Source organism: Mya arenaria, chromosome 5 (assembly GCF_026914265.1).
Source record: "Mya arenaria isolate MELC-2E11 chromosome 5, ASM2691426v1".
Lineage (NCBI taxonomy): Eukaryota > Metazoa > Mollusca > Bivalvia > Myida > Myidae > Mya > Mya arenaria.
Window position 1 is genome coordinate 44184903 of NC_069126.1, and position 12171 is coordinate 44197073.

At 33.3% G+C, this 12171-nt stretch overlaps 1 long non-coding RNA gene across 1 annotated transcript; it reads right to left on the reverse strand.

Moving 5' to 3' along the window:
- Positions 1-666: 666 nt before the first annotated feature.
- On the reverse strand, positions 667-2579 carry LOC128234163 (uncharacterized). Its single transcript, XR_008260894.1, has 4 exons — positions 2540-2579; positions 2094-2186; positions 1317-1394; positions 667-767 (listed from the first exon to the last, which is right to left on the reverse strand). It is a non-coding gene; the product is annotated as an uncharacterized LOC128234163 (long non-coding RNA).
- Between the last annotated feature and the right edge of the window lie 9592 nt (positions 2580-12171).

Genomic DNA, 12171 nt, shown 5'->3' on the forward strand with positions numbered 1-12171 from the left:
ACCCGTTTCGGTTCTTGGGCACGCCTGCGCAGTTCCTGTAAGTACATCGGATAGGCGCGAGCTTTCCGATGTTTAAGACAATAAATGTCCATTATAAACATATAAACTGTGTTTACAGGTTCGTGAAGTATTGCGGAAATGTATGTTCTAACTTTGTGTATTATGTATTTTCTTTGCATTTATATTCGTTCTGTGTATTTATTCGTTTTGGCAGTTCCTGTATGTACATCGAATAGGAGCGAGCTTTCCGTTGTTTAAGACAATAAATGTCCATTATAAACATATAAACTGTGTTTACAGTGTTTACAGCCCATTTGCTAAAGAGAACCCCACAGGAGTAGTGACACACAGATACACGGGGTACAACTTTCCTGGGTTAAACCAGTATTGGGTACACCACTTTTCCAAGCACTACCCTTAAATGCCGTGCGCCAGGCAAGAAAGCTACTTGTACCAACTTTTAAAGTCTTTTGGTATGATGCGGCCAGGGATCGAACCCACTATCCCCCGCTCCGCAGGCGGATTGTTTACCACTTGGCCATACAGACGGAAGGATGACTGAAGATATGACTACCTTCACCAAACAACAAGACTAAACAAGGATTAAAGCTTGTAATTGACAACAATTTTTACATTGTAAGATAAATAAATTGAGGCTATGTCTTTGTGCCTGCACTGCCACATCAGTTGCCCCTTGGTTCTTCTGGATGGGATGTGAAGGTCGTCTAACATAACTGACTGAGCTCTCAGAACTTGACAAGAGAAAACTGAAACCAAAATAGCTTCAAATCTTAAACATATATTTAATATTAAATCATCCTCATAACAATCTGAACTGTAAAAACATAGTTTTTCACATAATTACCTTTACTGATAACTCATCATAATATGATTTGCTGAGCAGGTGGGTGTGACATAAAAGTTTTCTGTTGCCAATAAAACCCCAAGTGAAAATATTTTCGCCAACACCAAACATGTTAAAAAATCGAGAATGGAAAGTAATTGTATTATCTGTAATGCTTTCAATTCTTTGAAGATCTGGTTCATAAGGAGGTTAAATTCACTAAATGTAGCAGAATTTTTTTAATTATCCTAAAAATAAAACAAGAAAAGTACACTAAATCATCCTGTGGTATCTAGTCTTAGAAATCGGTAAAAGGTGCATTACGACACTAGACAGTTCTATATTAATGATTTCTTCTGTATCTAGATGAACTCACAGTCGCAAGACATACAGATTTATATATGTCACGATGGTCAGAACAGTGTAACAGCATTACCAGTAAGCTATGTAAGAGCCTTTGAAGCAAAGTTACCTCATATTTGGACTTGGCCAGACGAGCTATCCCAACTATCCAATTCCAGCGATTTGGTCCCTAGGGTGATCTCTTGGTCTGATAATTATAAAAGACATGTGTTAAGATTTTAATGACGCACAAAATAAACAAGTATTTTGTTCCTATGTGTTACATTTTTTTTTATTTTTCATACAATCCTTATGATTGCAATTGCTCAAATCAGATTGTTTGGATAGCTTAAATGGTCAAAACTGTATACTAGGTATACTAGGTTTTTAGCAATGAACTGATGTGTAGTTTTAAAATCTGATTTGAGTATGTAATAAAGAACCATTTACTGATTATAACCAGAACTGTTTTCATCAAAACTTCAGGTAGGGATCGAACTCCGGACCCTCTGAATCAGAGTCTGATAAGCTGACATCTCGGCCATTGCAACCAATACACTTAACAAATAAATGTTTTGTATTGACATTGCTTCAGACAAGACATAAACCCAAACCAGGTCAATGAAATAATAGTAGTAAAAACTGACCACAAGGGCAGGGTGTGTTGTAATGCCATACCCCTATGGTCCTCCTTCACAATTACCAAAAAATTATTCCAAGGCTGATATATTAAGATTGGGGAATTGTTACTTGTCCTAAATAATAGGAATTGTAGCTTTTATGCCTCAAGTTTCTGTCTAGTCAAGGAATAACGGAAATCAATTGTGTAATTAATTTCTACATATAAAATGTATTAAAATACCGTTGTTTCATTATTGGAATCAACAAAAATAAAATAAACGGCAACCTTTAATGGCCATTGGGCATAGCCATTTTTTGCCTGATGTTTGTCGGTGAGCAGCAAACGTCTTCCGACATCAGAACTAGAAACATGGAAAATCTAAAACATAAAACATCTTTATTTCTATCTTTACTTCTATTTTTAAGTAAGCAATCAAATCATGCAATAAGTGTAATAGTTATATTTACTTGTTCCATTATTCATTTGAATTTCCCATTTTAACCATCAGTCTTAATAAGACAGGGTGAAGTCAAATATGGCATTCATTTTCAACTGACAAACATCCGAAAATACACAACGTCCGAATTACGTAAACTTCACTTAAGTCACAATATTTCTTTCCAGACAAGTGATCACCGAAACTCGAGTGTTCCATTATATTCTACATATTAATAGTGTTCAAATGCCGTTGTTATATTAACTTGATCAACAAAAGTAAAATAAATGGTAACCTTATAGCGTCAACTGAGCGCCGCCATTATTGGCCTTTGCCTGACCCGATAACGATAGTGTTAGGGGAAGGAACTCCAGACTAGTTGAAGGCTCGAACTTTCAAAGTAGAACGCCGATGCTGCTCTGGTTCCGTTACGGCTTATTATCGCTTGAGTGAGCAAGCTATTCTGTCTTGTATCCCGCGCATATGCTGCAAGCGGGGAAAGATAATTTTGACACATGAGCGCCATTTACTGAGCTCTAAGATCAGACAGAATGTGAACAGTTTACCACGCGTATCAACTCAATAGTTATCGTCATGTTAACAGGTACTGTTATGTGAACGGGTTACCACGCGTATCAACTCAGTAGTTAATTTCATGTTCACAGGTACTGTTATATGAACAGTTTGCCACGCGTATTAACTCAATAATTATTGGCATGTTAACAGGTACTGTTATGTGAACAGTTTATCACGCGTATCTACTAAGTAGTTAATTTCGTGTTAACAGGTACTGTTATATGAACGGTTTGCCACGCGTATCAACTCAATAGTTATTGTCATGTTAACAGGTACTGTGATGTGAACAGTTTATCACGCGTATCAACTCAATAGGTATTGTTATGTTAACAGGTATTGTGATGTGAACAGTTCATGACGCGTAACAACTCAGTAGTTAGTGTCATGCTAACAGGTACTGTTATGTGAACAGTTCACCACGCGTAAAAACTCAGTAGACATTGTCATGGCAATTGGTACTGTTATGTTAACGGTATACTACGCGTATCAACTCAGTCGATATTGTCATGTTAACAGATACTGTTATGTGAACGGCTTACCACGCGTATCAACTCAATAGTTAATGTCATGTTAACAGGTTATGTTATGTGAACAGTTCACCACGCGGAACAACTCAGTAGTTATTTTTATGTTAACATGTTCACCACGTGTTACAAGTCAGTAGTTAAAGTCATGTTAACAGGTAATGTCATGTGAACAGTTCACCACGCGTTTCAACTCAGTAGTTATTGTCATGTTAACAGGTTATTTCATGTGAACAGTTCACTATGCGTTTCAACTCAGTAGTTATCGTCATGTTTACAGGTACTGTTATGTGAACAGTTCACCACGCGTATCAACTCAGTAGTTATTTTCATGTTAACATGTACTGTGAACTGTGAACAGTTCACCATACGCATCAACTCAGTAGTTATCGTCATGTTAACAGGTACTGTTATGTGAACAGGTTACAACGCGTATCAACTCAATAGTTATCGTCATGTTAACAGGTATTGTTATGTGAACAGTTCACCACGCGTATCAACTCAGTAGTTATTTTCATGTTAACATGTACTGTGAACTGTGAACAGTTCACCATACGCATCAACTCAGTAGTTATCGTCATGTTAACAGGTACTGTTATGTGAATAGGTTACTACGCGTATCAACTCAATAGTTATCGTCATGTTAACATGTACTGTTATGTGAACAGGTTACTATGCGTATCAACTTAATAGTTATCGTCATGTTAACAGGTACTGTTATGTGAACAGGTTACTACGCGTATCAACTCAATAGTTATTGTCATGTTAACAGGTACTGTTATGTGAACGGGTTACTACGCGTATCAACTCACTAGTTATCGTCATGTTAACAGGTACTGTTATGTGAACAGGTTACAACGCGTATCAACTCAGTAGTTATTGTCATGTTAACAGGTACTGTTATGTGAACGGGTTACCACGCGTATCAACTCAGTAGTTATTGTCATGTTAACAGGTACTGTTATGTGAACAGGTTACTACGCGTATCAACTCAATAGTTATTGTCATGTTAACAGGTACTGTTATGTGAACGGGTTACTACGCGTATCAACTCACTAGTTATCGTCATGTTAACAGGTACTGTTATGTGAACAGGTTACAACGCGTATCAACTCAGTAGTTATTGTCATGTTAACAGGTACTGTTATGTGAACAGTTTACAACGCGTATCAGGACAGTAAGGACGTAATGTGAACTTGAGTAAAGCATTTTTATCTATGTTCGATTCCACTCCGCACCACTAAAATACGAATCGTCTTCCAGGAGGGATTTAAAATGGGGGCGCCGTGTGACAATTCTATACACAGGTGCACGTTCAAACACCAGTGGTCTGTCTGGGCACCATACTTTAAAAACCAAATATGACTAACAATTTTATCAGAGCACTCACGGAATGGGCCTTGCCCGAATGTGAGTATAAATAAAGGTACACACCTCCCGTTTTGTTTAAGCATGAAACGACATTTTGAATCGACATGTTGGAAATTTAATTATGATCTGTTAAATGAATTGTTCTCATTAGCATTTCAACATTACATATATTTTAGTTTGGGACTATGTTATGTTCGTATCAATAAAGTGTAAACCGGTCGGGTCTATTTACGGCATGGGTGAGAAAAAAATACTCTAAAGTTTTCTTAACGAAATTAAGATTTAATTTTTACACACCGTTTAACCAGCCCAACTGCGTTCATATCCCGATAATGACACCAATCAAGCATTGTATTCCAACATTCCCCGGTAAAGCCGCGATACAAATAAAATGACTGCTGCAGCGGCCCGCTATATATAATACGTGGTGAGTAAAAGGTTTATGGGGACTTAAGAACTTAGTTGAATCTTTGCGTCTCTTTTTCTTAAAAAAAATCAAGTACTTTTGAGCTGAAAATGTAGACACAGTCAATTTTTCCCTTGAATACATGAGATGTCGTTTTTACCATAATGATTGTCTCGTCATTAAATAAACGGTGTTACTTTTGACCTGTATAATGTAGACATTTTTTTATTTTTATTATTATTCAATATTCACAAATATTATACAACACAACACGTTGCAAACATATATATATATATATATATATATATATATATATATATATATATATATATATATATATATATATATATATATATATATATATATATATATATATATATATACATATCAATGAGACATTTATATATAGCGTACTTGTTATTGGTATTACATAATATTTGTTTTTTAAGTATTGGTGTGTGAGTGATATCACACGCAAAAACATATTGTACAAAAAGGTCAATATAGGTCACTGCCAATGCAGGAAGCAATCTTTTAATCTTTCAATATTTAAGTGTTGAAATAAAAAGTAAGAAGATAATAATGAAGGAGGGTAGGACAGGTAGAAAGGATAGAAAGAATAGAATAGAATAGATGGAATAGACAGAATAGATAGAATAGATAGAATAGATAGATAGAATAGATAGGAGGTATTTATGCATTTATGTAGTTATTCAAAAGATGCCATTTGTTTTCATGGAAGTTCATTTTGTTGTTGACTAGAGCTGTTTCGCGCTCTATTTTTTCTCTAAGTTTTACATAGTTCAGAAAGGATGTAAAGGTTGGTATAGTGTTTCTGTTTTTCATCAAATCAAATCAAATCTTTATTTCCTCCTATACAGAAGATATGCAAATATATTTACAACGTGTAAGGTGCTCTAACATTGAGCAATATAGAACAAGTTAACACAATAAGCAGGGAAAACGTATCTTACATAATTATATATAATATGTATACATTTAGTTACACATATGTACATTGGATGCTTTTGTTTTTAGGTTTTGTATTCTATTTTTTTTTCATCCTATAACGGGTCCACATTGTTATTTGAGCTAGCGATTTAATTAGTGATTATAAACATAGCTGTGATGAGTATAATAACAGGTATGTATAAGAAAACGATGCATGCATTGTATACAAGTATTGCTGTGTAATCACACTAACGAAACAGAACAAGAGGCTTTTACGGAACATGTTTCTATACTGTTCGGTTTAGCTGTGCACGTAGATAGGTTGAGGTAAAAGTGATTATGATTATGGTTATAATCGGTAGTTGATTAGCAACCAAGCTCGGTTATTATGATAAGCGCTATTAAATGTCGCTTCAGGAAACTCTAGTCAAAGTATGCACTTATACACCGTAATGTATAATTGTATGAACATTGCAGAAGTAGAGCGTTGTTGTCCGTGTCTATAAAAGGTTCTAAAGGTGCTCCGAGAAGTCGCAGAGTCCATTGTATTTGTTCTAAGTTATTTAGGCTTTCATAGTCATGTTCATTCAAAATAGTATTCATTTGGGTAGTAAAGTCTTCTCTAATTGCTAATGTGTGGTAACACTCGCTTAATATATGTACAAGCTCTTCCTGAAAGGTTAAGTTACACTTAGCACAATGTCTGTTTCGTAAAATCGAAGGTCTGCACCACAATTTTGCTATACTCCTTGCTGTGTGACGAAAACTACTTTTTCTTGAAATAGTATACATAATAGCAGGTTGTAAACATGGATGAAGAATACGAAATAACATAAAATCGCAATCATTGGAAGTACGGATATCCCAGCATAACTTGCATTTAAGTATAACAGCATTGTTAACCATGCGTTTCCAAGTTTGTTTATCTGGGGTGGCTCTTTCTACGGAGAAGTAGCTATTTAGCACAAATTGCATGTTATATTTGGTCAGCAGCTGTTTAAATTGATCGAGTTTGGGTTTTGATCAATTATTCTTTTTAATTGAGACTACAGATTTTGTGTAATTCTACATTCCCAGAACAAATGTTCCTGTGTTTCGATGTATTCCCCGCAAAAGTCACATAAACTTGAATTTGAGATTCCACACTTGTATAAGAATTTGTTAGTAGGTATAATTCTGTTTATAAATTTGTATTGAAAACTTCTCAGGGTAACATCATTGGTGTATCTATAGTAAGATGTGAAGATTAATTTCCATAGAGTGTTATCTATATGTTCGTCTGGTATGACCCGTTTCCATTTTTCATCTATTTGGCTGTAACTTTCTTTATAAAACTGGATTGAGTATAGTAATGTGTTTGGTTTTACTTTGCTTGTTTCGATTTTGTGTTTTAGCGTGTCTTGAGAGTCGTTTATTGGCATTGCAGCTCTCATTTGATCTCTCATTGATTGTGGCAAACAGGCTATTAGTTGATAATATTTAAGGTAATCGTTATTTTTTATATTGTATAAATATTTAATATCTTCAAATTTGTAAAAGTCTTTTGAACGGTAATCAAATATGTGTTGTATGAATTGTACACCTTTATCATACCAATCTCCGTAATAAAAAGTGCTACCGTTGTTATTAAGTGTTTGTTGTTCCATATTATGATTTTTTGTGTCGGTATCTTTGGGTATAACTGATTTACTTCTCTCCAAGAATGAATGATGTCAAATAAGAACTTATTTCCACGACAAATTTTGTTAATCAAATGATCGTTTAAATTACACTCAAAAACCAGGTTTCCACCGTATCTCTCAATAAGATTTGAATAAAATGTTTTATATTGGCTTTTGTTAGAGCGGTCTAATATTCTCTTTACCCATGACGCTTTAATTGAATTTACAAGTTTATATATGTCCGGTACTTTCAAACCCCCATGTTCGTAATCTTGTATTAGTAGATTTCGTTTTATTTTATCAGGTTTGTGATCCCATATAAAGTTAAATATATCTTATTTATATCGTCAAGAATATGTTTTTTTTTGCGGATTTGGTAGAACAGTTAATGGATATATAATTTTTGGCAGTGCAAATGTTTTTATAACTGTCACTTTGCCAAGAAGAGTAAGTTTTCTGTGATGCCAACCTTTGAGACAATTTTTGAAGTTTTGTAATTTAGGGAGAAAATTGAGGTCTAGGAAGCTATTTTCAACATTTGTGAAATTTATACCAAGTGTTTTTGCTTCGTTCGATGTCCATATGAATTTCTTTTCTGGCAAGTAAGTTAAATTCGTGTCTTGCAATTTTCCTGCTCTTAATATAATTGACTTTTTAGTGTTCAGTTTTAAACCAGATATATGTCCGAACTCATCTATTGTATTGACTAGAGCGGTAAAAGATTTTTCGGTACCATCATTTATATAAGTCGCGTCATCGGCAAACAGTGATTGTTTTATCTCAATATTGTATATATTTAGGCCTACAATGTCCATTTTGTTCTGTATAGCGTTGGAGAGTATATCGATACAAATAATAAATAGATAAGAAGAGAGAGGGCAACCTTGTCGGACTCCTCTTTCAATTTTCAATTCCTCAGAAAAATATCCATTGTTGATGATTATACTACTGATATCATTATAAAACAGTTTAACCCATTTAATCAATTTGGCACCAAAATTAAAATGACGTAAACAATTTAACATGAACGAATGGTCCAGGCTATCGAAAGCCTTCTCAAAGTCAGCACAAAATAAAATTCCTGGTGTGTTTGTTTTGTTTAAGTAAGATATACATTCATTTATCAGTCTAACGTTTTCTCCTATATATCTAGATTTTATGAAACCAGTTTGGAAGGGGCTTATTATTGATGGCAGTATACATTTTATTCTGTTCGCTATGGCTTTTGTGGCAACTTTGTAATCTACATTCAATAAGCTGATCGGTCTCCAGTTAGATAAAAATTCTGAGTCTTTACCAGGTTTTGGAATGAGAGAAATAATACCTTGTTTTTGGAGTAAAGATAAATGTCCTGATGTAAACGACGTGTTAATTGAGTTTGTGTAGTGGTGTTTGAAGTTGTTCCAAAATGTTTTATAAAATTCAACTGAAAATCCGTCTGATCCTGGACTTTCATTGTTTTTCATTTCGTTAAGTGCTTTAAAACAATCATGTTCTGTTAAAAGGCCTTCACATGATAGCATTTGTTCGTTGTTTAATTTGGTTGTTGAGTAGTCTAATAAAGATGACTCAGGTCTAATAAGGGTATTTTTCTTGTATAAATTAGAATAAAATTTATATTGTTCATTAACTATTTCCTTTTGAAATATTGTAACTTTATTATTAATGTTAAGTTTATGCATTGTTTTCATTTCTGCTCTTCTCTTTTCGAGGTTTGAAAAGTATGCTGTATTTTTTTCATTGTTTTCTATATGAACAGCTTTTGATCTAAGAATTGAGCCATTGACACGTTTAAATATTATTTCGTTAAGCTCAGCTTTTAAGGACGATATTTGGTCTGTTATTTCATCAACATTTATATTTTGTAATTCCAGTTTTAATTCGAGTTTTGCGATGCTGTCAATTATTTCTTTTTCTTTTGAATTTGTATTTTTTTTTAGATTTGATGAATATGTTATCGTAGCGTTTCTGATATTTCCTTTTAAAATGTCCCATAAAGTTACTGGGTTTGCGTCTTCATTTGTATTCAAAGTATCTGTGATTGTATTTTCAATTATTTCCTTGTAGTCAGGCATAAACAGTAAGCTATTGTTAAATTTAAAATATCCTGGTCCACGTTTGTTTTCAATTTTACAAAGTCGAAGACTAACAAATGCATGATCAGTTCTGAAACTTGTGCGTATACGACAATCAGTAACAAGATTTTGAATGGAATCCGATATCAAAAAGTAATCTAATCGACAATGTATACTTGGTTTTGAGTTTTAATGCCATGTAAATTGTTTTTTGTCGGGGTGTTTTAAACGCCATATATCAATTAAATTATAAGTTTCGTTCATACTTTTAATAAAAGTCCGACATCGATTATGTCTATTTTGGTTGCCATTCTTCTTATCTAATCTTGCATCAATAATGGTGTTAAAATCGCCACCTATTATAATGCGTTTGTCAGAATTGTTATGTATAAATTCTTGCAGACTTTCGAAAACGTTTATATGGTCTGTATTTGGTCCATATGTTATATTATATGTTAATAATGGTATTCTCTTTAGAGTTGATTGAGAGTTCAATTGCCAATATTCTTCCTGTTTTAATTTGATACGTTTTAATTTCACCAAAAGTATAGGTTGGATGAATAAGAATTCCAACACCTTTACTGTTTGTCGAGACACCACTAAAAAAAACAAAGACCTTTCCATTCTTTTTCCCACTGTTCCTTATATTTTTCATGAAAATGTACTTCTTGTAAAAGATAGAACGTCGAATTTTGTTCTTTCAACCAATGGAAAATCTGCATCCTTTTTTCTTTATTACCTAGTCCTCTGACATTAATAGTACATAGGGTGGTATCCATGTTAGGTTGGGTAGTGATGATTTATGCATAAATACCTCCATTTTGATTGTAGAGTAGATAACGTTTTTACTTAATAATAAATAATTGACTGATCTGAATTGCATGTGTAACTGAAAGATATCTATACTAAGCGGAGTTAATCTATATCGAAATATCTTTTTTTTAATATGGAAATAAGTACTCTGTAAATATTTATAGTTTTGGGTGAACGTTATGTAATGTTTTGCGTCGTTTACGTAGAAAACGCTTTTGTTTTGTTGTTCGATTAATTATCAAAAAGTACCATACTTTTTAGGTTCATCTGAGTTAAGATAAATGCAAACATGGTTGTTTAACATGTTAGTACAATTACATTTCATTTGACATATTAACATCATTATACACAATGATTTGTCTAATTTGCATCAATATTAGCATACAGCTTAAGTGTGGTTTTACATCCATGATATATACATAAAATACCCTGATTTCCAAAAAGGTACATTAACAGTGTAAGCAAGAGAGGGTTATACAGAGGCGAGTAGTAATGATAGTATATCTCACAATATATGCTAAAACAATTTTGTATTTTCTTCAAAAGGAAATGAATCGGTACACTATTATTAAAATATCACGATAGAGACATCTTAGAATAGAGTACGATATTAGAATACAGAGGCACATCTTCATTTCCAATGCTTTTTCAGCAAAAACGAAACGAAAAGACATGGTATATGTACATCTGATGACAAAATGCGAAGCATTTGAATATAGGGGTACAAGTAACATTGTCTTTTCAACAAAAGCGAAAACGAAAAGACACAGTATATGTACATTTGATGATGAAATGCGAAGCATATGAATATAGAGGTACAATTTACATTGTCTTTTCAACAAAAGTGAAACGAAAAGACACAGTATAATTATGTACATCTGATGATAAAATGCGAAGCATGTAAATATATAGAGGTACAAGTTACATTGTCTTTTCAACAAAAGCGAAACGAAAAGACACAGTATAATTATGTACATCTGATGATAAAATGCAACGCATGTGAATATAGAGGTACAAGTTACATTGTCTTTTCAACAAAAGCGAAACGAAAAGACACAGTATAATTATGTACATCTGATGATAAATTGCGAAGGATGTGAATATAGAGGTACAAGTTACATTGTCTTACAATTAAAAACGTGAAGAAAGGGCTAAGAATGTTTCCGTAGAAAAGTGTTAACAGTACGAGGATACCTTACCTTTTATACAAATGTCATCTATTCAGATGTTAAGACCTCTACACGTTATCATACATTTATATCCGAAATGAAGAATACAATGGTTTGATGTTTTAAATAGTATTTTAATAATATTTTAATGATGTCAATTTTATGAATGCAGGTAATTGTCATATGTTGTGTATTTTGAACAAAAAAACGACAAGGGAGGTAATTGTACTATTTAAAAAAATAAATAAAGAAGCATTATAAACAGAAGTGTTCGACTGGAACAACATCAATAAGTTTGAGTTTACACCCTTTTACCACTGATATTATTACTTAAATAATATTATATATATTTAAGTATTGAGGGAGGATGGGCAAGTAATG